This window comes from Cyanistes caeruleus, chromosome 11 (assembly GCF_971803275.1).
Source record: "Cyanistes caeruleus chromosome 11, bCyaCae1.hap1.1, whole genome shotgun sequence".
NCBI lineage: Eukaryota > Metazoa > Chordata > Aves > Passeriformes > Paridae > Cyanistes > Cyanistes caeruleus.
Window position 1 is genome coordinate 3,929,616 of NC_141711.1, and position 26,256 is coordinate 3,955,871.

General features: G+C 44.4%; 1 protein-coding gene across 22 annotated transcripts in view; it reads left to right on the top strand.

Moving 5' to 3' along the window:
* Positions 1–26,256, top strand: part of FOXP1 (forkhead box P1) — a 378,502-nt gene that overhangs the window by 23,670 nt on the left and 328,576 nt on the right. For all 22 annotated transcript variants that reach the window (XM_086846832.1, XM_086846841.1, XM_086846847.1 and 19 more), the window contains one exon: positions 22,311–22,438. The gene's annotated coding sequence lies outside the window, so the exon portion shown is untranslated. The remainder of the gene's footprint in view (positions 1–22,310; positions 22,439–26,256) is intronic.

Below are 26,256 nucleotides of genomic sequence, written 5' to 3' on the forward strand. Positions count from 1 at the left end.
CTGCACCCCCAAAACACCTTCCACGCCTACTGTCCTTTTTCTAGTGGCTTAAAACCTGTGGTTTTGTTTCATCCATGAGGCAGTGGAGCTATCTCCAATCTCAAGACTGAAGATGCTGTTGGCATAACACAAGTATAATTACTGTGAGTATAATCAACAAGGATTACTGGACTGATTTCTCTCTCTTCTTTTTTTCTTCAGGTGTTTAAAAAACCCCAGACTTGCATAAGAGTACATAACTTGGTAGAGTTCCCCATTGCTGGAGGCACTTTGTGAGCTGGAGCTCAGCTTCCCCTGGAAGATGTAGGATCTTGCATGCCGTCAGTCTGGATTGTGGGCACGGTGTTGCCAAACCATGGGCACGATATCGAGGGAAAGCTGGCATCGATCAGGGTGTCCTGTCCACCAAGATGCTGCCCCAGCTGTGTGTGGTGGGCTGGCTGGGAGCTGCTGCATCCCCTGGGAGAGGGGCAGGGAGCAGGGGGAGCAGGGAGGACGCTGTGGAACAGTGATAGTGATCTGAGGCTTGGGAGAGGGTTCTCGTCAATCCTCCCTCGGTTCTGACTTCAGTGCAGTTAAAAGCTGAAGAAGGTTTGGTCTCCTTGGTGATTTGGGTGAGGGTGGAAATGGCTTTAATCTTTTTGGCTGTAGTCTCAAATGAAGGTACAACCTTCTTACTGCACCTGGCAAAGAAACTTGTTTCTTACAGGTGTAGCTTTGGTTTTTGTCCTGCCTTCTCTTGCAAATGAGCATCCCTTTTTTCTTTTCTTTTACCATACATAAGCCTCCTTTTGGAAATCCTCCTTGCCATCCAGGCACCTGCATTTCAAGTCTCTATCATGTAGATTCATTTTTCTCTTTAGGCATGTGCCATGCTGACAGGCCTCAGGCTAGAACATGCTTTTTATCTGTGAATGCTTTCTCTTGTGCTTTCACTTGGAGTAGGTGATACTTTGAGGTGAAGGTGGGGGCTGTGTCGTGCTGTTGGGAGCCAAGACCTGGGCTGCTGCCCCGCTTTGGAAGTCAGATTGTTCCAGACTTGTGACTTGGATTCAGGAGTACTAAAAGGTTCACATGCCATGAATGAAAGGAAGAGAGGCGTGGAGTCAGAAAAGACCTGCTTGAAGAGAGGCTTCTGAGTTTAATTTCTGCCTTTGCTTTCATTTATTGAAATGCTTTAAATCTCAAGAGAAGGATTGAATTTTGGGGGTGGTGTGCTTATAAATCTGACTTCTTTTTTTTTTTTTATGCTGGACTAATACATGAACAGAGATTCTGAACATCACAGGAATCCAGATGAGGAGCCTAAAAATGACAGGTTATGCACGCATGGAGGGTGTATCAGAAGTTTTTTTTTTGAGAGATGCAGTCTTTTTGTTGAATCCTTATGGCACAGGCTGTAAGTCTTGCCATCTTCTGGACTGCCCCAGGAGCATGTTCATTAACTCCCACCATCTTCTGCATTAGCATTGGCTTCTGTGCTCCATTTAGATTTTCTTTAGAGCATTACATAAACAACTATCATGTAAATACAGGCGTTTGTAATGGTGGTTTTAAATTAAAAAGACTTTTGGATTCACACAAGTAGACACATGCTTGCACAAAATAACTTTTGGCTTTCCCCTAACACTTTTCAGAATAATTTAAAGGAAGAAAAGATTTGCAAACAGTTGTAAAAGAGCCATAAAAAACTGTCAAATACCAGACCTGCAGCTAATTGTAAACTGTTTTGCTTTTGGAAGTCATACAACATTGATCTCATAGTTGCTTCATTAAGAAGGTGCTTCTCAGTAGCACAGGAGCTGCTTGCCTAGGTAGCCATGAGCAAAAATAGCAAGAGATGTTGGGCTTTTGCTATGAATGCCCAGTCTAAACTAGAATAGCTCCAGGCAACTGAAGTATTCTGTACCAAAAAGGAAGGCAAGTGTTGCAGGGAGCTGAACAGGAAAAAAGCTGCAGAGCTGAAAGCTGCTTTTCTCTGCTCCCAACTGCTTCACCCTAGAAAAGGCACAGCATCTGCAGCCCTTTGCGGGCAGGATGGCAGAGGTGGGGTGTGTTTTGGAAGGATCCACTGGCACAAGAGGATGCAGCTCTGGGTGATGAGTGTGGTAGCACTTGCAGGCTTCCTTTCTGACTGACTGTCCTTATGGAACATCGTTTAATTTTCAATTTTCAAAGGAAGATGTGAGAAGAAAAAAAAAAATCTTTCCTGGACAGAGAATTGGCTGACATCCCCAGCCAGCTGGTTAGTTGTATATTTTTTTTTTCTCAGTATATCAAGGAAGACAAGCATTCATGGTCAGCTTTTTCTGTTTGAGATTGAAAAAAAAGAAGTCAGTAGTCCATTTGACTAGATTGGTGGAAAAACTTTTCTCTGAACTCAGCTCTAATTCCTCAGTGTTTTGCTTGAAAAGTGTGCCTGGCTCTTGGAATTGTGTCCCTCCAATGCTGCAAACTGGCTTGTCTGCTTCAGGGAAATATTAATAGCAACCCACTGGGTCTCATCCCCAGTGTGTTCACTCTCAGTCTCTTTCCTTTAACCAGTTTCTAAAGCTCTATCATTAAATCTCTTTAAGAAGGGAAATTCTTGCCTTTGTGTGTTGGCTGAGCTGATGAATGGTCGCCTGTTATCTGCTCGGTCCATGACTGAGTCAGGCTGTCAGAGACACAGAGCTGAAGTCAAAGGGACTTTATTTCAGGCTCCTCTACCTCCTCTGGCTTAGCCATGGAGTGGATTCTCTTCCCATCTGTTCCTGAAGCAGAAACCTCCTGTTTGACAAGAGGGCAGACTGGGGATTTTATCTGGCCCAGCCATTTCCTTCTTGATTTCCTTCCCCTGCAGCAATCCTGTGCGGATCGTTCACCTCCAGACATGGGTTTGGGACACGACCTCCTTTGCAATGACATTTCCAGTTGCTGAACAAGGGGAGGGAAACAAATGTGTCACTGCTCACCCTTGGTGAATTTGGACATACCCATGTGTCACCCCTATGTGCCCTGTTGCTCAAGTTCCAGGTCTGCACTGGCAGATGAAGGAGGTTAAAATCAAGTGGGTTCTTCTACAAAAGTGTAATATTTTCTCTGAAAAACTCACATGTGAGTTATCTGACAGCAGGGCTGCGCTTACAGAGTCCAGCTTGGGTCAGTCCTCAGCACAGGGTGTGTGGAAGTGACTGTTCAGACCAGTTTCAGTACATGGTATTTCCTGGGTAGTGCAGCTGAAGCGTGCAGGCAGGGTGGTGTTCTCCCCTACCCCAGAAGTAACTCCAGGTAGGGAGTGGATTTCCAAACTTTAATCAGGGTTGTTTTGCTGAATGTTTCATTTTTACTAGGTGCTGAATTCCTTGCCAAGTGATAGTGCAGGGGAGAAGATGGGGTGGACAGGAGGTGGCCTACAGTGCAGCATGCAGAAAAAGATCAGGGAATAGTCCAGCACTTAATAATTCAAGAAGAAATTCCTGGACATACAAACAAAACAACAGCAAATAGAAAAAAAATAGAACCCTGAAAATGATTTTTGTGCCCAGATTCATACCAGGTATCATCCCCTGTGCAGTGTCTGGTGCTCTGAGGCACCACTGTCCTTGCTCACTTAGGTGAGCAATTCATTCACCTTCCTCATCAGAAGCATGTCAGAGAGTCATTGAACCACTCCACAGATTTTGGCCTGGCTGACTGTAATAACTCTCAGCTTTGTGTTTTATGTATGGTATGCTTAAGTGGTTTGGAGAGCATTAGGAAATGGGAAGGGACTACATGCTGCACAGCATGGTCAAGGAATCCCTGGTGAGTGATTCCCCCATGATTCCGAGGTGGTGAGACCAGTTGGTTTTCCCTGTTTAATGTCTCACAATCCTGCCCTTCTCTGACTCAGCTGCAGCTCACAGTGAGTTCTCTTGTATCTTCTTGCCTCATCTTTTTTTTTTTTTTTTTCCTTTTCCAAATGTGTGTCTTTATTTCCAAAGCTTTCTCCATCATGACAAACACTGGGCTAGTGGCTGCAAAGCACCACTCTGACTTCAGCCTGCTTTTGCATCCCTTCATGGCTTTGTTCTGCCTTGCAGAGACAGTTTTTCCCAGCTCTCTTCAGTTTTTCCCCATTTTAACCACCTTCCAGCATCCCAGAGCCATCAGTACCTCTAGAGTGCATCAGTGCCACAAAGCTCAAATAGTCCCTGTCTGCTGGCAGCACTTCTGTTTCCCACTTACAGCCCTGTCGGGTATGAAGGGGCCTGTCTTAGAGAATAGGTCTTATTTTTGGATTCTCATCTGCAGTGTGCTTTTCTAACACCTGACAGCACTGTCTGCCAGTGGATCAGGGCACTGGGGTCTGTCACACATTGTCCCCCACGGGGTAGGAGGAGAATACCAGATCCTTACCCTAGAGCTGGGCAAGCAGAGGTACAGGGCATGTGCAAGTGGGCAGAAAGTCCATGGAAGAGAGGAAAACCAAGCATGGACCTCCTGATGGAATCTCCAGCTGGTGGCTGAACTCCAGGGCTGCTTTTTCCCCACAGTGACAGCTTTAGTTGGTCTCCAGAAGCTGCCACAATATGAATATTCAGTGCCAATGAAATATGCACAATATGCTAAGCCAGGGTGAGGATCTTGGGGGCTCGATGAACTTTGTGACAGCATTACTCAGTTGTAGGGCCACGGCTGATGCAGGAATTGATTTCTCAGCTCGGGCTTCACCGTCTGAGCAGAGTTCATCCCTGTTTGCTTTTCATAATAGCATTATTACACCTCGCTGGCAGCAGGACAAGGGAGAAGCAGCCACGCAGCTTTTCATTCCTCGTGTGCTCCTGTGCAATAATCAACAGTGGTGAACACCAGCCTGACAGGCTTGGATTCTGTGTATCTGAAATGTTATCAGCTGACTATCACGGTATTAACATTAATGTAAAAGACTCCTGGTTTAACTCACAATTTTCCAACAGCTACAGGATGAAGACCCGAAGAGTTCCAATATTAAAGAAAAGTGTGTGTGGGGGGGGAAGAGCTGCAGTAGCAAGAATACAAAAAGATGCATCTTTAAACTTCTCTTTTTCTCCTGATCTACTTTCTGTATGACTCATGAGCCGGGCTCTAAAATGGCCTCCAAACATGCATGCATAATTTTGCACATCCGAGTGTCTGCATATGCAGTGCTCTTAAATATCCCCAGGCGCTGGCTTTGCTGCTGGGGCGGAGCAGGGAAGGGGCACAGGAGCTCATCCCCAGAAGGGCCCAAATTTGTGTTAGCATCACTTTCCTGATGGCCTTACCCAGCCTTCCATGTGCTCTGGTCAACAGCCAGCATCTGGGCAACCTGTTCCTTTCCACAGGTTTATGCTGGGCTTGTTAGCTTGGGAAATGTGTCTGGTTTTAGTGTTTTGTATTGGGGCTTTTTTTTTTTTTTTGGCTTTTGGGGTTTTTTGGTCCTCCTATGGAAGGCATAGCCGTAGCAAGGAGATATTCAGGGTGTTCCAAGAACTCGCTGGACATGTGGGGTCTGAAGGACAGACAGGCTTTGGAAAAAGTCACATGAAGCTTTAGAAATGAGGCTGTGAGCACCTTTGGGTGATGGCTTTGTTTTTTTTTGCTTTTACCAATATGGCAGTGGGTCCTGCCACCTGTGCTCGTGGAATCCATAAATGAATAGGCTAAAAATGAAATTCACTTGCCTTTTTTTCTTTTTCTTTCAATGATTCCTGACGGAAACCCTTTTAAAGCAGTCATCTTATCTGTGCTGCTCATTTTTGTAAAATAATTAGGAGCTCTTAAATGGCTCTCAGGTGTTGGAGCAGGGTTTTCACCCTCAGGAAGGGATGTACAAACTGTTTTCAGCTGAGGTAATAGAGGCCAGTTGACAGGCAGTCAAGGGTGGCTCTTTCAACAGTTTATGATAATAAACCCCAATTTTAGGGGCTGTGTGCAGGGGATATCCCCATTTCTGAAGGTGGCCTGTGTGTGCAGTGATTCTCAACACGTGTTTCAGTGCTGCTGTTGGCTGGGGTAGGGTGAGCATACCTGACATAGCAGAAAGGTGTTGATTCGATTAAAATCTGCCTCTATTGTCTGGCAGAAGCCCTGAAGCCCCCTTTTACCCTTTCTGCTTGCAGAAAGAAGTGCAATTTTCATTCAGCATAGATGTTTCCCTATCATCCCTGAAGCTAATTTTTTTTTTTCCTGCAGCAGTTTTGGTGAAATTATGTATCACTTGTGATAATTCATTTTAAAAATTCCTGAGCTGTGTGGCGTACTTTCATGAAAATTCATTTAGATAAAATTAGATATTATTGTTTAATGAGGTGGCATTTCAATTTAGACCTTGCATCATGCATATACCAAGAGTTTTTTATGGAATAGTTAGGTTCATTTGAGTAATAAAGGCTGAATCATGGGGGCTTTAATTCTTAATCGCTGTGAGGATTGTTATCTGTGGGATGTGAGCTGTCTTAGTGGTATTCAATCAAGTGTCCACTTAGCCGTGACCAGAAGTAATTGCTCCCAAGTGGGTTGCACAATGACCTGTTAATACTTGCTTTGACCCTCTGACCTTGTCTGCCCCATTGTTTAGGATTTTATAGCAAGCGAGTCTGCATTTCTGTGGGGTCAAGTAGATATCTGAGGTCAAACATTTTCTGATTACTCCATAGTGTACACTGTAAGTCTGTGGAGTTGTTGCATAGCAATAGTCACCGCTCCAGAGCAGGACACGCGGGGTTGGGAAATTGTCTTCCTGAATGCATGTAAACAGTTTAATATTTTACTGAAAGAAGTTCATCTTGTAAATTAGGTATGAATAATACATTTGTAATTACTACTCATGTCTTTAAACACTTGTGTCTTAATTGGCTTGGGTATTTTTTTAATGTATTTGCGTTTTGTCTGGGAAGTTAATTGTAACTTGCAGAGATGGCAGGCGAGTTGCGTAGACTGGGAATGGCTTCGTCCTGCATCCCTTTGGCACCTGGGCTTGTGTCAGTGCTTTTGGGTGAGTTGAAGTGGGGATTGCTTCATCCCTGCCTGGGACTGCTGCCTCACACTATTTTATGTGCCTCTCACAGCCTTCCAGAATTAATTTGACCTACTTATTGATGACTGTGACCCGTGGCCAGTTGGGATGTCCTGTATTAATTTATTGGCCATATTTAAATGTTGCTGGAAGCGTGGTCATGTTGTGCAGTCATTTGCAGGGGGGCTGACCGTGTTGTGCAGCTGAAATGTGGTATTTTCTTAGCAGTGTATCTGGCACAAACAAAGCCTTGGTATTGTTTGTAGCACTACTCCCTCTTTTCATGCCGTGTTTCCTGAGTTCAGTAGCCAAAACACTTCTGCACACCCTTCAGCCTTGTGGGTCAGCTTTGCTCTGAAATAACTTACATGCCCATCTCTCTGCATTGCATCCTAGCACAAATATTTTGATCGTCGCTCCCTGAGCAGGGCTGGTGGGATGACACAAAGCAGTTGGATCAGGATGCAGTTTGGGGACAAAGACAGCTAGCATTCCTCTGAGAGAGGCAGACTATAGGCAACTGAGTAAGCAAGAAGCGAATGCTAGAGACAAAATTATATAGCATATGTGGGGGAGAAAAACAAAACAGTGACTCTGTTTCCACTGCCAGAATATTTCAAAACAAACAAACAAGAGCGCACAGCAAAGCACGCCTTGCAGCGATGGGAGCCTGTGGGTTTTCCTCACTGTGCCTGAGGCTGTGAGTGGATCTGCTCCTGCCAGAATGCTCTAGAGAGTTTGGACTGTCCCTGCTCCCGTTCTCACTTAATGTTGTTTCACTGGATGGAGCCATCTCCTGTCCTGGGGCCTGTGAAGATCCCTGATAAACAGGACCAGGAGTGGGGGGCTTCAGCTTCCTTCCCTGGGAGCCAGCAGGGTGGGGAGGCTGCGGGGGTCAGTGCTGGAAAGGCAGCAGCTCTTACCGGGTGCGTGTCTTTGGGTTGATGGTTATCAGAAAAGTGTATCAGTTCAAGAGCAAACGGTGTCAGGTTGTGCCAGGGAAGTGTAGTTTGGATATTATGAAAAGTTTCTTCCCTGAAAGGATGGTCAGGCACTGAACAGTCTGCCTGGAGAGGTGGTAGAGCCACCATCCCTGGAAGTGTTCAGAAAATGTGTGGTTGTAGTGCTTAAGGACATGGTTTAGTGGTGAACGTGGCAAAGCTGGGTTAATGGTTGGACACTGGGTCCTGCACTGGGAGGAACTTGCTTTTGGAGAAAGATCTTGTGCCCAATCCAGAGTAAACACAATATTTCTTAACTTTCAAAAGGAATGCAAGCAGATGCCATGGAAATGAACGATCCCATTTAACACAGATACTGCAACCTTGATCTTTTTTTTTTTTTTTTTTTTTTTTAATGTGGGAAACCATCTGAGATGTTACAGAGGGTTTTGGGGAAGCCTGCATTTCCCACACGCTTGGGTCTGTGCAGTGCCTTTGTAGGTGGTGTGTGGTTTGTGTCAATCCTCAGTCAGGTGCTAATGGTGATAGAGCTGCATTCAGCCTCTGAACCCAACGCTGAGCACACCGATCTCTGCAAGCACATTTGTACAAGCTGGGGGAGCTGCAGCCACAGTTGTAGCTTGTAGCCACAGTTTTCAGCCATCTCTAGAGTTCCCTTCTGTAGCTCAGGCAAAGGCAGAATTCCACTTCAGCTGCAGACATTGCTGTGATGAGCCATTCCTTTGCTGTGATATCAATTTAGCTATTTCATCTTTTCCCCTGCAGACTAAGCAGCAGCACAGATTGGCTGTTGTAATTAATTTCGTGCAGGAAGCAAGAGCTGAATGTACCAGCATCTCCACTTTCGGTTGAAGAGGGCATTCCTCATACCTGCTACTCTTCCAGTTACAATCCTTTCAAAGAAAATATATGGCACTTCTCATGGGACTGGGTCTGGGTTTGGAGATGAAGGTTTAGGGAATCAGTGTAGTTTCCTTGTTGGATGCAGATTGGAACAGCAGATCCAAGTGAATAAAAGGATTTTAAAAACTTATGACAGTTGTTGGGGCACTTTGAGTTTTTCTTGTTACAGCTGGTTGCATCTTGTTGTTTTTCTGAATCCACTATCAAGACTGCATCACAAGAAAGTGAAACTCCTGTGTCAGCCCAGCCATGTTCTCACATGGTAACGGTGCCGTGTGTCTCCTTCCATTAGTCTGTGTTTTGAAAAGGTCTTTTTTTTTATTAATACTATGTACCTGTTAGCATGGTCCTAGGATGCCTTGCAGAGCTGCTCCTGCCAAGCACCAAACAGCCCTAAGAGTTGTCAAAACTTTAAATGAGAAGCAGCAGCGCTCGGCACCTTCCAGGATAGAGCAATTTAAAAAAGAAAAAAAAAAAAACAACCCCGCACAACAAAACACATGAGATGTAGTTATGCAAATTATGACCTTTAAATGCATTTTATATTTGGATTGAAGTTGCTAACGCATTCTTTCCGAGTTCTGTCTTTTCAGTGCAATTCTTCTTCAGGTGCTTCTCCTTTGTATTGGTGGAGTTGAGTGGTGCCGGTGCTGCGGAGGGAGCGTGGGACACGGTGACTGGGAAAAGCAGCCCAGGGTAGTGCTCAGTGAGAGAGAAGCCTAAATAGGTGGATTTTAATTTCTTTGGAGGGTCTGAGCATGTTAACTAGATGGCAGATTCCTCATTAGCTAGATGGATTAAAATTGGTATCGTGGCTGATGCCTATCCTGACTAATACGTGTAAGTAACAGCTCGCTCTACTAGAGCTATTGGATGTGGCTTGGGTGGAGGAGAGGAATTGGCTTCTGCGGAGGATATTTGCAAAAAGTCACATTTCCACCATATGTTAGCAGGAGTCTCTTTGGATGCAGGTTTTGGATGGAGTCCTCTGTTGCTGTAATCTGGTTTGTCCTTTTCCTACCACTAGTTCTGAATCATACCAACTACTTGGACTCTTCTCTGTTTCCTGAAGGACAGTGGGAACATTTCTGCTGGCTCAGCTGCCTCTCGCCTCTTACTTCATCTTGATGAAGAAGTAAGGTCTGGAGCACTGAAGTAGAAATGTTGTGTCAGTAAAGAGTGAGAAGGGCTGAAAAAAAAATAAATAAAAAAATCAGGAAATTCTGCCAAATTTAAAAAGAAAAAAAGAAGGAAGGCACCATGAACCTCATCAATCCTGATTTAGGTCTGACTTGTGACAAATCATTATGTAGGAAGGGAGATATCCCTTTAATTTTTAATAGCTTTGCCGTGAAGTTTTATTAGGCAATAATCTGGATCCTGAGTGGATAAAAGATAAGTGTGAGGGCCAAGTAATTCTTTCTCCTCCTGTGCTGCTGGGAGAGGGAGAGAGGGGTCATGGCGAGCCAGCTGCCTCCTGAAGCTCAGAGCAGCATCCTTCTGTGTGCCACAGGCTCACCGAGCGCTTCCAAATGGATGTTTACAACATAAATATGTTCAGGATGTGGGTAGCGAGAGAAGTGTGGGAATAGACGCGAAGGTGCATGGGAGTGGGGATGCGAAGGGGGAGGTGTGAAGAGAGCCAGGAGAGTGTGATGCACATTTTGCAGATAACTTCTCTCCGGGTACCTCCTTCCAAAGCCTGGGTGTGGACTCGCTGCTCCTACCAGTGTGTCCTGGGGTTTTCTGTTCGCTGCAGAGAGGTTCTCTCCCCCGTCTCTGCTAACGTCACCGGCCGCTTGCTCCCAGAGCGGTTTATTTCCAGGGCCAGCGGCTGATAATGAGCGCAGATTGGTCAAGTAGCTTAATTTGTAGTTTGGTGGTTGGTGGTTGACGTTTCTCACCGTATTTCCCAGGCACTGAATGCAATAGACACTTCACTGGCACTTAATAAAGCAGTGCAGGGCACTCCTCGATAATACAATCCTTATGCCAGCCCGGCTGCTAAACCCAGGAGTCCCTCAGGCAGTAGCAGACAACTCCACTTGGCGTTGCTGCTTGTTTTACTCCTGTCTCAGATGACTAGGCAGCATTTCGGAGATTTTAAGGCAGCGTGTTATTGCAGTATCTGGGATGAAATTACCACTTACAGACGTAGAGGTGACAATCTGACTCCCTTTGGCTGTTGAGCCCCGGTGACTTGGGCGGGCTGCTGGTGTGGGATACCTTTGTTGCACTGTGACAACCAGCAGAAATGAGCATCTGGCGCTCTCCTGTCATTTTTCCCCCTTCTTTTTTTGAACATCTGCTCGCCTGATTGTTTTCTGGTTTTGTTATTTTTTGTTGTTTTTTTCCCCTTTTCTGTGGCTCTTTTAATTTGTGGTGAATGTGTATTTAATGTAAGTAAGATGTTAGCTTCTGTCTAGTTTTTCAGCGAGCATTCCAGTAATTACTGGAGTACCTTTGAATGCTACAGCTGCTATTTCTAAGTTAGGGAATCACATTTTCCGAGCATTTATAACTGAACTCACATGGGTAAAACTTGGCATTCAGATTGCCGTCCCACATATCTTATTTTGTCTTGATCCTTTAAGTTAGTGTATCAGCTTTGTATTTGATTAAAATGGTAAAAATGGCTTCTTGCTGCTTTGGGTGGGCTTGTAGTAGTGTTGTTTTATGAAATTGTTTCAATTTTTTTTGAAATTCCATTGGTTTGGGCCCTGAAGTTACTTTTCTTTTGACTACTGCTGTAGGCTGGTGTCTCTTTTCTTTTTTTTCTTTCTTTTCCCTCCCGCTCTGTCCTCCTTAGCCCTTACTAGCGTGAATCAGTCACTATTACTTTAATATTACTTGGGCTTTTTATATTGCGTCTCTAAGGAACTTCTCAGAGCGTGGTTTGATCCTTTCTGCTGATGTCAGGCAATCTCTTCATGCCAAAGGATGTTGGCTAAGGCCAGGCTTCCCCCTGTGCCCTCGGTGCTGTGAACTCAGTTTTTCCAAGTGCTGCCGAAGAGCTGTGCGCTGAGTTCCCGTTGATTTTAGAAGATTTAAAAAACAACCACCAGGGTTTAAAATTCAGCTTATCTCTTTCTCACAGACAGATACATTCTGGCCATAGGGTTGGGATGTCCCTGGATTGGCTGCACTGGTGGCAGTGCTTTGCTTTGCATTATTGGAATACTAGGTGTATTTGAGGATGTCCCAGTGCTGTCGTCACAGCTCCAGCCCAGCGGCTGCTCTGCAGCATGAACTAGCCCGCTCTCTTTTTCTCTCCCTTTCTTCCTTTTCAAGCTGTGATGTCTAGTCCAGAGGAAATGTGATTTTTGCATTTTTTTTTCTCCTCAGAAAGTCTTGGTTTTGTGTTGTTTTTTTGGTTTTTGTTTTTTTATTAATCTTTGAAAAAGTCTTCTGGCACTTACAAGTTGAAATGTAACAAAGGGGGAAAAAAAAAGCCTGAAGGAAGAGATGTGAAGTTTGACCTCCAAACATACTTAGTAGATGTGGTGGAAGTTACAGAGCTTTTCTGTGGAGGAAATAAGGTAGAATGTGTGGTTTGTTTCTGTGGGCAGGTGTGCCAAATGTAGGGCAGATGAGTTAACAACAAAACCTGAAGTGATTGATCTGGTAGAACTAAGGACTTTAGTCAGTTATATTATTTAGTAACACAAATTTAATGAAAAAGTCTCAGTCTTTAGAATAAAAGTCTGAGAATACATCTGGACTTAATCAACTGCTATTATTAATTTATATCATTGATATCAGCAATAGTTTTATTCCCATTTTAATATTTGAGCTGCTTAACTCTTACTTGTGGCAAATGTCCCTTTTATTGGACAAGTAAAATGATGTTTCATGTGTAGTTATGCTTTAATGACATGCATTCAGGAGAGAAACATAAAAACTCAGAGTATAGATGGTGGAGTTCTACTTGAACTCTGCTTTTCTTTGCATGTTACTGGAAGTTGGGATTTATAGGCCCTGCAGTACTTGGTGTTCCCTGCTTCTGCCATGGGAGGTAGATTCAGATGCACGAGCCTGAAGGAACACCCATTTCTTTCCCAGGATCAGTGAGGTCAGGAAAAGTTGTTCCCATGTATACAAAACTGGTTTTAAGTGGCTGTTCTAAATTAGAATAAATAAATTATTAATAAAATAATATTAGAATAAGCTTTGAATGCACAGCCGATATGGCTTGCTATTTTAAACAAGCAGTTTAACAAACACAAAAAAATCAAATATTTTAGAGAGAATACTTGGAGATTTGAGGCATTAATTTAGACATTAGATTTGCCATATACAATCTGTTTCACAGGGATTTGAAAAGCATTATTGCCACCCTGGGCTACACTGGAATAGAAATGAAACACCATCAGGGAATGATGTCCTGTGAGCTGTCTGCAGGATGCCCAGGGGCAGAAAATGACCCAAAATGCGCTGTCCACGGGGCCTGTGGGTGTGTGGTGGGGTGGGTTCCCCTGCCCCAGGACCTGCGGGGGGAGCATCCAGACAGGACTGTGGATTTTGGCTCACGGGCGTTTTCAGAACGCTTAAACTCAGGGAATTCATAACTTTGGAATTCAGCAGATTCGCACAACTCCACGCGTCTGTGCCTCCGCCAGCGTGCTCCGGCTTCCTGCCTTCCTCACCCCGAGCATCCTGGGCTGAAAACCTCGTGATGAGCGGCCCCTCTCGCGGGTTTGGGCTCCTGAGCATCTTTCCCAGCAGCCAGGGAAGGTGAAGCCGGTGCTGCCGCGAGGGAATGGCAGTGCTGGGTGAGCCCAGGCCGGGCTGGGGCGGCTGCTCTGTGGTTTGTTGTGTCTGGTTTGGTTCCTACTTTTCGAGTTGCAGTTGCATTTGGTCATTCGAAGCTTATTTTCCTAGTCTGGCCAAGCCAGCAGGATCCCCGTGCGCTGCAGGGGAACATAAAACATCAGCCTTTAAGCTGGAGTGCTCAGTAGATAAGGATTTTAAGACTCTTGCATCATGCGCTGTGTCTTATGGGCTTACTTAGTATACTCCATTTGATTTAATTTAGATATTGAATAAGGAGAAACACTTTAAAAGCCAGAAAAAGTACTGCACGTTGTAGCGCCTCTTCTTTCCCCATTGCCTTAAAGACAGATGGCCGGGAGGGCCAGCTTAGGCTGTGATTACATTTATTTAATTGTAGGCAGTAATAGGGTGTTTTCAAACTGCTTAAAAAATGATGTTACGCCTTATCTGTGAAATGTTTCAAAAAGCCAGCGAGAATTCCTTGGGCTTTTGTTTTCTTTCTTTTTTCCCGTTCCTAAACGTAAAGAGGAAGTTTTCAACCTTTTCAAGGATTAGGAAATGTACAAAATTAGTGGATTATTTCAATCGTGTGCATGGGGGAGGACATGAAAGTCGGTGGGTGGCTCTGCCAGTGGTCTTCCCCTTCATTTCCCATCCCATAAATACAAACTGCTGCGGAGTTGCTGTAAACGTAGCTTGAGCAGTGCTGGGTAGCCATTTATCCTGCTAGAGGGTTTGGTTTGCTGTGTGTTTGTGTTGGCAGGCTTGGGGCAGGCTGGGGAGCCAGAGGTGCTGTTGGATGGCGTTCCCAGGAAGCCTGGTGACCCTCTGGATGGGGCTGGCTCGGCGTGGGACAGCAGTGCTGCCGGAGGGCTCGGATGTGGTGGCCGTGCTGGTGTCACCACCCTGCAGGAAGCTGTGACAAGGGGCTGCTGTCTGTGCACAAAATAGATTAGCAGAGTAGCAAACCTGCCACAGAACATTTTAGTGCAGCAGTGAGCGGGGAGCTGGCAGGAGAAGTGAAATCGTAAAGGAAGCGGGTTCAGGAGTTCTGAGGTGGGATTGGGATTGTTTGCAAAGATCCCTCGGCTGGCCAAGATGCTTGTGCTGGATTTCATCACTGTAACAAGCTTGCGTGCCTTTCACTAAACACCACAAAAAGTGCCTTTGGATTATAACAGATTTGCATGTATTATTTTATATAGCATATATTTATATAATACGTTCTTGCATTCATTTATATATGTAGATAATTTTGCATTTGAGACTATTAGTTGTTGCATGCATCTGCACTAGCCTGCAGTAATCACGGCTGCACATTCTGTCCCAGTCAGTGAGAGCCTGGAGGATCTTCAGAGTGGGTGAAAATTATCCCAGACATAGGTTTAAAAAAAGAAAAAGGGGGGGGGGGAAAAAAAGGGCAAAGGAAAAGCAGGCCTCCCAAAAGCTGTGGTGGAACCTGGTATTAGCAAATGCTTCTAGGAAGTTTGACTGAGAGCCATATGGCAATGTGGGGAGTATTATCCATCGCTCCAGAAGTTGGTCTCTGAATCAGCCTATTGACTTCAACAGCACTTAATCATGTGTTTTAGTTCTTCTTTGAAAAGGCTTGCATTCCTGAATCATGTCCTCCGATTTTAACCACTAGACGGTACTTTGTTGTGTGGTAGCAGACAAGTTCAGTCATATTTCTGTGACTAACTTTGCAAGTTGTGACTGCATCACTAGTGAAGTATGCTGATGAATATTCCCCTTCTTATCAGAATCCAAACATTTGCTGCTGTTCCTGAATTTTGGGGCGAGACTCAGTCACTTCTGGGAAGGAGTTGGTGGGATGCTGTGGGATATTCTGAATGTTCTGTGCTCATCTGTAGCGTTGTGGATGCAGTGATGGAAACAAACAGAGGCAAAACCAGTGATCTCAAATTACTGCCTTGAATTCTGCTTTCAAAATCCCTGAGTGTTGGTGGTGATCAAGCCCATAAAATAAACCGAGAACTAGTCACGCGGGTCCGGATTTGGATTGTGTTTGGATGCTGAAGGAGCCGTGCAGCCTCAGACGTGGCTCTGTTGTGTCAGGGGTGATTTGGACTCTGGTTGAAGAAAAGCTGGGTCTGTGTGTCTTTTTGGGATGTACAAATTTGTGTCCATGGCATCCACAAGTGCTGCCTGTCCTGGTGTTGCTGCACAGGTGGAGTTGCCAGGTGCCACCTGTGGCTGCGAGGAGCCAGGTCTGGGTGCCCGCAGGTCCCGTGGGTTCACAACTTCTGCCACACGACAGAACTGCAGGGGAGGCTTGTTCCCCTTCCTGCTGCAGGAATTCCCAGGGATTCCTGCTCTAGTCTGTCCATTATTAAAAGGAAACTCAGGGCAAACCCCTGTGCCAGTACCTGGCTTGGCACACAGAGTGCAAAAATCCCTGTCCCAGCCCTCTCCTGGCGAGGGGGTGCATGGGCTTCGCTTTCATCCCTAAGATTCATTATATTTCAGCAGAATTTTTTGTCTCACCTTTCTGTGTTTTTACAGCTAAAGCAGTTTTTACTTCCCAACTTTCAACATCTGGAATTCGGTTTCAGTTTATTAAAAAAAAAAAAATAAAAAAAAATTCATAATCCACAGTCTGGATGAAACACCAATGCCTTTGTATTTGTCCTCAATTTTTAGTTTCAATTTTGTATCCTTGGTAAATGCCAGAAGTCCCAAGTAATTTTGTGTTCAGTAGCTTCCGTTCCTTAGGCTTAAACCATTTTTTTTTTTTTTTAATTTATTTTTTTCCTGTTAGACACTTTTCTAATTGGGGATAATACCAAAATGATTAATCAAATTAAGCATGAGGGCAAAGTGGCTGGAGCACAAAAGCTGTGTATTGCTGCTGGGTTCAGCAGTGAGGTTCTCTCCCTGGAGCTGCAGTTCCTTAATGGGCCTCTTAGGCTCTGTTGTTTTTTTGTTGTTTTTTTTTTTTTTTTAATAAGGTTCCGTGTAGATCCCATTGACTTCAGTTGTTGATTGGGATGCCTGACAGCCGGGAAATTAAGCCCCTTCTTTGTGACCGAGTTGAAGGCCAGATTTTCAAGGATTTTCGAATGCTTAGCACCCATAATTAGTGTAAGATTTTTTTATTTTTTATTTTTTTTAAAAAAAAAGTTCATTTCTCATTTGGACATATAAATAAGGGTGAAAGATTATGATACTTGCAGCCACTGATGCTGCTGGGATATAAAGAAGTTTCTTTAGCACAACCTGGCTAATGAGCTGGTTACTTTACTGTCCCAGTAAGTTTTGTGCTTCAGCATTTCTGCCTTGTTTGCGGATGCTGAGCATTCCTGTATACTCTGCTCCTGAAGGAAAAACTTCCTTGCTTCAGCTGCATTTTTCTGTGTTCTCTATAGTGATTGTGAGGGACAAGGAGGGGGCAGAATGAGTTGAGTAAATTAGACAACTGTTGGGGAAAAAAAGGGGGACATGCAAAATCAAGTGTTCTACTTGCGTAATCTGTTTAACACCGGCGAGCCTCGGAGCCTTGTGGGACACGGGAATAAAAGGAACATCTGTGCAGGCCACATGGCATGCTCTGGAGGAGCCCTCCATCCCAGGCAGCTCTGCTCTATTTGCAAATAAAAGCTCCAACCAACATCAAAAAGTTGAGGTGGATCCCAGCTGAAAGGGGAGAACAAATGTTACCACTCGGTGCATTGAGGTTCCCCTTGCAAGCAGACTTTGTGGTCTTTTCAGGGATGTTTTGGACATGTGTTTCTAATGCAGTTTATTTAAAGGGGGAAAAAAAAGAGGAAAAAAGGAGGAAAAAGAAAAAGGGTTATTTATTTTGGAGAAAAAAATTGTCTGTATTGAAACATTTTAGCTGATCATCTCAAGCTGCAATCAAAATATATTAAGTAGAAATAAGAAATGGATGTTAGGGGTTTTTTTTGAGGGAGTATATTTTGTTTTATTGGTTTTTGGCAGTCACTTTAGTTTCTTTTTTCTTTTTTTTTTTTTTTTTTTTCCCACCTGGATGTAGACATCCTGAGATCCCAAGGCTTTCCTGTCTGATCCTACTCCCTTTATTTTGCTGCTGGTTCTGGTGGCTGATAAACAGCTCCATGGTTAGGCAGAGCCCTGGGGAGCTCCTCTGGCCTCACTCCCCCAGGACACTTGCCAGAGGGGAGGATAAACAAGCCAGCAGTACATTTTATTTCCTTTTGGAACCTGTTAGAGTGCAAGGACACTTCTAGTTTGTGGCTTTGGATTTTCTAGACAGGCTGTATTTTTTTTAACAGAGTCATGTATCAGCAAGCCTGGTAATCTGTACCAAGAAGGCACGTATTTTTTAATATGTAAATAGGAAAGGATGGTGTTTCATCTTTATTCCAATGTACCCAGGGTGGCAATAAAGCTTTTTAAATCCCTGTGAAACAGATTGTATATGGCAAAATTAATGTCTCAACTCTCCAAGTATTTTCTCTAAAATATTTGAATTTTTGCGTTTATTATGCCGCTTGTTTAAAATAGCGAGCGATATCAGCCGTGCATTCAAAGCTTAATTGGTGGAACACAGATTTATTCTAATTTAAAACAGTCACTTAAAAACAGTTTTGTATATATGTATACATGGGCACAACTTTTCATACAGTTGTCTGGTTTGGAGCAGTCTCTTAGGCACTGATGTACAAGCTGAACCTGTTTTCTTTTGTGCAACATGGCTTTGAGAAATCATTAGCTAAAACAGGGTTCTGTAGCTGCAGTGCAGTCAGTAAACAGCCTGACACGAGTGGTGCGTGAGATGATTGAAGTTCTGCCTTTGATCAGGCCTGGCTTGTGCCAGATACAGTCCCGAGGTGTGTGTCAGTGCATGTGGGGATGTATTCCTGTGTTGGTGAAAGCTGCTTTAATGAAAATTTGGCCAAGTAGCACAATCACCTGTCCATCAACAAGTGCCACAGCAGGATGGTGATGGAAGAAAAGCAAAAGGAGCTGCAGCCATGTGCTCATCCGTGTCACCCTTCCCAGGCAGGGCATGGGTATGTGGAGGTCCTTTGGATGGTTCTCCTCCTTTTGCAGTCACATTTGCCATTTGTCTTTATTTCCCTTTCTGACTCGTCCTGCTCCTTGCCATCATTGTGTAAGGACTTCTCCTCTGCCACCTGTTCTCTCCTTTAAACTGGGCTCTGTTCTGATGCCCTGTGTGGTGTTGGGGGGATGTTTTGCAGCTTTGGGGGGGTTGGTGCAGGTCACCTGCCCAGGTCTGTGTAGCCGTCCCTGACTCGCTCCGGTGGAGCACAGGAATTTCAGATACTTTCTTGTTTGCCAGCCGCTTGCTGTTCTCTCCCACTGCACCTCTTTTCATTGCCTGTGCACACAGGGATGCCTCTGCTGCCTCCCAGGTGTGTCCTGCCCTTTGCAGAGCTCCTCACACCCAGACAGCCCTTGGTGTGGGTGGCACGTCCAGCCTGTGCCACCCAGGCACTGCTGGCTGTGGTGCTGTTCCTTTACAACGAAAACTCTTCACTGCTCTTCAGTGCATCAGGCACTGCCTGCTCCTTTTGCAGTTTAATGTAGGAAATGATGCTCTGGATTCCTTCAAAAGCCCCAGGAGCAGCTGGACCCCAGGGTGGAGATGCACAGAGAGGGAAAGGTAGGGGACCTCATGCTGATGAGATGAAGTCCACAGTGATCTTCCCAATCGTCTGAGCTGTGTGCCTCTGCCTTTGAGATTTAAATAGTGAAATATTAAAACTTGTCTTTCAAATCTGCTCAATATTACGAAGATTAATTTTTGTTGGGGGCAGATTAATAGGTTTCCTATTCTGATTAATACAGTGATAATAAAAACGTTGTGATTGCTGGAATTAATGAAGCCCAGATTCCTGTTTCAAGGTTTGATTGACTTTGTACTTCAGTTATGCTAAAGCTGCTGCATCTCATTGCCCCTTATCGAGCTGTAGCCTTCGAAGAATCCATATGGGAGCAGGGCAGTGAAGAGGGTCTGTGTTGGAGGGCTGTATTGGAGGCCCTTTCAAAAAATGTTTTGCAGAAGAAGGTTTGCCAAAAACCCTTGATCAAGGGTTTTGCTCATGTTGTAGCAGTATTAGAGTTTCTGTGTCTTTAACCCAGCATGCTATTTTTGTGAAAGTTGTAGAAGAGGAGTGGCCAACTCGAATGTGTGGGCACATCATTAAAAGCTTCAATTTGTCAATGCCAGATCGAACTCGAGTGTGTGGGTAGATCATTAAAGGCTCGAGTTTATCAGAACCAATCTATAATCTGTTCCTCTGGCTCCTCCACCCTTCTCCCCAGCAGAATGGGTTGCTTCTCCAGGTTCTCCAGTGCTGAGGTCCATGGAAGTGCCTGAGCTGCCTGTGTGCCCCTGGGCTGTGCTGGGCTCAGCCTGGAGCTGCTGCTGTGCTCGGACCCAGCTGGCTCTGGGACACAGCTGATCCACTGGGTTTGGAGGCCTGCAGTGGGGCAAGCCCCAGTTAATGCCGTGAGAACTCGTGTCTCTGGGAGCTCTCTGCTCCCATTAATCCAAGGGATTCAAAAGATGCAGGTGGGGCAGGGTGCAGAAAGTACATGGTGATCATGTAGGCTTTGTTCCCTTGGGAAACCTGGCTGAAGAAATGCTTTGTGGAGTGAGGTCAGTTTTTAATGGCATAAGAAGCAGGTGCACTGTCAGAGTTCAGGCCAAGCTGGATGGAATGTCTTTGCCTCCTCCCTGTACTGCTTCTTATTCCTTGGGTAGGAGCTCTCACCTTCCAAATCTGCTTGTTGGCACAAAGGTGCCAAGATATTGCTTACGTTCAGGAAGGATCAGCGGGCAAGGACAGTGCTTCTCTTCATTGTAGCCCTCATCATCTGAGGACCATATATATTATTTAGACAATAATTTTGCTTCAAAAGTCTTGAACATCAACTTTTTTGAGCAAGCATTAGCTAACATGAGCCTTGATTCCTCATCTTCTAAAGAAGGCCACTGATACTTTCCTGCCCTACAGATGTATCATGGATAAAGATTAGTTGAATGCTGTGGTGCAGCAGGTCAGCTGGAGAAATCTTGTCCAGCATATGTAGATGCAGCTTTCTGCTCAGCTACAAACCCATCTGCATATCTGTCATCAAGCACAGCAATAAAGCAAGGCTCGGATGTGTGTTTCTGACACTGCTTCATTGCTTTTCTCAAGTGCTCTGCCCCTCATGAATAAAATACAACCAATGCAAGATGCAGGTCACTTTTGGTTTGCAGGTATTTCAGAGTCTCTGAGAAAGAAGTAATTTTTAGCATAAATGCTGTTTAAAACTCCCTTTTGGGTCTATTTTTATTGTGTAGCACAGTTTTGTAATAGGGTCACATAATCCCTATATTTAGATTTCTGAACCCTTGTGATCTTTGAGCCGTTGCGCATTCAGCAAAGAACGGGAGAAAGCCCCCGGGCCAGAGAAGTACCTGGATTTTGTCTTAGAAAATTTCATGCAGTTGTTGCGAAGACAGAAGCTTCCAGATGTTCCTCAGGAAGACTGCAGTGGACTGCCAAAATAATTAACTCCATGAGATTAATTTAGGGATGGCAGTACCCGCCCCTGTCGGAGTGCTGGTGGGAGGGCTGGGAACAGCCACTGCCTTGGGGATGTTGTTGAGGGTGAGGATTGAGGAATGAAGGGCTCAGAAGCACCACAGGTGATTTTTGCTCTCATACTTTTTCTTCTTCGAGTTTTTCAAGATGTTTTTCTCCATTGCAAGGTTTGTTTAGTCCCCTGGGGTTTATGCTGCAGGTTCCTGTGGTGCAGGGGTCCAGGGAGCAGAGGCTCTCCCAGGTGTTGGTGCATCCATTAGGGCAGAGTGTGCCCTTCCCCAGTTTGGGCAGGCATCAGAGCTGCTGTTTAAATCCCATGTGGTTTCATTGGTGTGATGCAGAAGAGCTCTGGGAACACCTCTGGTTGTATTTTTGAGTATGAGTTGTTACCCAGTGCAGATACTTCATCAGTGTAGATATTATAGATTTTATTTTAAAATAACCTTATTAGTAAAATGGATGTTTCATTTGTACAGGGAGCAGCTTCCTCTGAGCTAAGCTTAAGCTCAATCTGTGTTACTAATAGCTGGGGAAAAAAACATACTAATTGGTATTTCTTAACTGATGTTTGCAAATTTTGCCTTTCCACCCTGAACATCAAATAGTTTTTATATGTGTTTTTCCTTATCTCAGAGGAAAGATTAATGCTAACAAGAGATTCTACATTTTATTAAGGTTTTATCAGGATGCAGTGAGTGAAGACAGAGAGTAAATAGTTCAGAAATTCAGAGAGTGTTATATTTTGATAATGCAAAGTAGGTTAAAGTATCTGGATTTTGTGCTCAGTACAGTGTTTTCAGGCAGAATGTGGATTTGGATGGTGACACATTTTTGTATTTAGAAGGAACATAAGCTCTCCTGTCGGAAGAACACGTTGCAAATATGACATAAGCATTTGTCTCTAAAAACCTTTCTTAATATTGTAAATTTTGGTTTTATTTAAAGCCAAATAGAGTCTGTTATGTGATAGTTTGATACACAGACATGCTTCTGTAATGCTCCCCTCAGCTCCAGCATTTATAACCACCTTTTACTTTCACAGGAAAATCATAGGCTTTGATACAATTTTAACTGAGTGAAGTTTTAAAACATGTTTTTGTCTTTCAGTCTCCTGAGAACATTTTTTCTGAGTGACTCCGGCTTCCAGAGACATTTGCCATGAGAAGGGTTCCAATCCTTTCCTGTATTTGCCCTGAGTCATGAATGGATATGTGTGATGCCTGCAAGTAAAACTGGTGAGTTGTCAAGCCTGAGTTTGCAATAGCTCTCACTTATTCTTTCCTGCAAATTATCTTTCCCTCATTTTTTCCTCCCCTTTTTGGCGGGGGGGCTGTATTGTCTGTGTTTAAAAGCAAGTCCACCACTATTCTTAACCCAAAAAAAACCCCAAAGCAACCTTCATTGTCATGAAATAGCAGAAATATAAAATACACAGAAAAAACCAGTCCTTTCCTTTCTTTCTTCTCTTCATCCCCCCGAATCCTGTGAACTGTGAGGTCTTTGTAGGTGAAACTGGAGTTCAGTCATGCAGGCAAAGCTGCTGCCCAAAACTGAAGCCTCGCAGATAGACAGGATCTAAACCCAGCTTATGTGGGCAATTCGTGTCGTGATTAAATATGGATATGGAGAGGTCTCCTGGCCATCACGTGTCGCATGATGGACTCTCAGAGGAGCCATTGCCAACAGATAATTGGCTCCAGCGTTTGCTGCACTTGCATCCCAGTGACAAAATGGTGTCACTGGTACACAGGAGAGCTGTCCTGCCGTGTGTGCTCCACCTCCTGCTGCTGCCCAGCCTGGGGGACACGGGGACAAAGCCTTGAGCAGCCTGTTTTGGTCAGGCTCCAGAGGGTGCTGGGGTGAGACCCCTCCTGTGCTGCCTATCCTGGCGGGGTTACCCTCCCTGAGAAGCCCCTTGGTCCCTTTTCTGCCATGCAAGGGGTGGTTGTGCCTTTTCCAGCTGTCCCCATCCCCCAGGAGCCTGGCATGGGGAGTTTTCCATGCCCATTCCTCTTACCTGCCTCCTCCTGATTGCCTCTCTTAATAACTGGGGTGAGAGGAGGGGCAATTTAGTTTGGGAAAACAAGAATCATCTCATTCTGCAGCAAAACTGGAAAGCCAGTGTAAGAAATCTTTCAAACCCAGGAAATCTGCATAATTAAATTGTGTAGGAATTGGGAGCACAAATTGTTTTTTTAAATAAATTCAGGTTTCTATTATATATTTAATATCCCTCTGTGTGTTGGAAAGTGCATTTCAATTCAAAGATTATAAAACCCAAGAAATTCATACATCAGTGAATTGTGATTTTTTTTTGTTAAGTTTCCATTTTTTTTATTTTTTTTTTTTTTCCCCAGAGGTAGCATAATTACCATGTCATTTAGCAAAGATTGTAATAGCTGTTCAGTTTTTACCGACTGGTATAGTAAACAGTTGAATAAACCCATATGGCAGCTCAAAGTGTGCATAGAGGAGAGGGATTCTTACCATTTCCTTCATGTCTGAATTACCAACCTCACTGATACGACCGAGATCCCCAAACAGGGACCAATCCCAGCCTTCTCCAGTCATGCAAAAATTTCTCAGTGCTCTGTCACATATGAATCAATTGATTTTAATCATGATGGTTAGGTAATTAATTATTTCTTTGTGCCTATAAAGTATGCATGGCAAACGTGGAGTTATATGCAAGGTACATGCCCCAATTTAAAGCACTCTGTGAATTTGCTTAATGCCTCTTTAGTAAATGTAAATAATGCCTGGGGTTGGAATGTCAATATCCAGGTATGGTTAAGGACTGAGGTCCTTCTAAGGCTGGCATGGGTGAGGTGTGGCATCGCTGGGTGCTGTGACAGCCCCGTGGCACTGCTTCTAATGTCACTTTGTGTCTGGTCTCAGGGTGGTAAACGAAAGGACCAGTGTTTCAAAGCAGGCACTTGAAATACCAGGTTGAATTATGGATGTGTGGCCAACCAGCATCTGGAGTAAGATAAAGTGTTCGAGTAACGTGCCCTCTGGATACCTTAAAAAATAAAAGCAATGAGAAGAAGGATTGTTAACTCCCTCCAAATGCCGCCTCGAACAAAGAAAAAGACGCGCGCTATTCCTCCTAAAATTCACTTACTTCCAGTTATCTTAAAATTTTCATGTCACATAATAGCTTTAAAATACCTTCTGAATGCATTAGACTCTCTAGGTGCTTAGGAAATATTGCAGAATAATAATATGAAATGACCAAGCATTGAGCATTCCCACTGGAAAGGAGCAGTTGGCCCAAACTGGTGCTTGTGTTCATCTTAACCCTGATGTACGACCAGCCCTCCACCATAATTCTATCAAGAGATGGTAAGTTGCCTAGCAATGTGCTGACTGCAGAGGGTACGTGTCGAGCTAATTCAGTTTTTGTTCTCGTTTTCCTTGAGAGTTCAGCTTAAAGGAGTGATCCTTTCTCCGGCTGCAGCAAGAGCCACTTCTCGGCGGTCTCTCTTGTTCCCCACTCGAGTGTCCCTGGTGATGGCAGGAATTCATTCCCCACCGTACGCGCCTTAAAGGTTTCCTGCTTATTGAGTAACCAAATGTGGTTTCTGCTGATTGTGTTGACTGAATACGTTGGGCCTTTCGAAGAGGCAAGGGTTTTATTTAAAGCAGAGCATTTAGTTGTATACCATTTTATGGCAGGCAAAGGTCATCTGGGGTAAGCAGCCAGAACAGTGAATTGCCTCATTGCAGCACCTCAGAAAATGAGAGAGAAAGATACAGTAAAAGGTTTGAACAAATTGCTCGTAGTTAGAAATTTTTAGAGTCGAGGAGCTGGTGCTGTGTACGTTTTTAAATTGGAGATAACCGTGCTTGTAGGATAAATTAAGTTAAGAATGGAACAAATCAAAATAATGGGGTGGTACTAAAAGGCTGGTGGTGCTGCTGGCGGCGCTGAACATGGAGCAGACAGCGCGTCAGGGACCTGCCGTGTCCCTGTCCTTCCCACGTGGATTTGTGGGGACCTTTCCTTGTGATAGTGCCTCTCTTCTCCCTCAGCCCTCCCCTCTGGCTCCTGGTTACAAACAGGGCTGGATTTGCCCTGTGATGCCAAGGAGCAGGAGCCAGAGGGGTTTGTCCGGGGAGCAGGAGCGGGCTCCCCCGGGTTGTGCTGCCCCAGATGTGTGTCAGAGGGCTGGGGGAGCTCCAGGAGCCCAGCCTGGCATCCCCTGGCAGAGCTGCTCGGAGGGAGAGGTGGCAGCAGCCCAGAGATGTCACTTCTGTCCTTGCAGGGTCTCCCTTGCTCCTCATGGCATCTGTGGCTCCAGAAAGACTTTGTTTTTCTGAAACTTTTCTGTCCGTGGAACTTTCTCTGTGGCAGGGGGAGGAGAGAAGAAGTAATTTTAACAATTTAATAAAGTACATAATGTAAGTTTTATAAGCTGGTGTGAATGCTCCTAAGTATTTTGGTCTTTTTTCATAACACAATGAACCTAATATTGGTAAAAATACAGATCTTAGCTGCCACCATAAAGAGAGGCTAGATTTAATAAACAGTTATGAATGTTGGCAGCTGCCTATCAGATTGTATAACATCGGCTATAGCACATGAAGACAGTGTCAACTTACATTTTATCTCAGAAGTATTTTCAAAGCATTTATTTTGCTTTCTCTTGAGTCCTTAACCTAATTCAAGTTATATAATTGGCGGAATATTTTTCCACACCGCTAATTGGCTGGCTGCCAGCGTGGAAACCATTGTATGACTTGATGATGATCAGGAATTAACATGACATTTGCGTGGTGGTAATGGAATACATTAGTAATGTAATTCATGACTGTAAGAAAGAGACCATCATCTCCCACCTCTGATCAGCAGGAGGGGCTGGGAGGATGATGAAATGCTCCCAGCAGGCACCTCACAGCAGTGGCTGGCCAATCTCGATGTCAAATTTAGTTTTAAATTCTTCAGACAAAGCTGTAATGCTTACCAATTAATTACTACAAATGTCAATTAAAAATCTACCAAATAATGCAGTAAGATTAAATTTCAATTAAAAAAATTACATTTAACAAG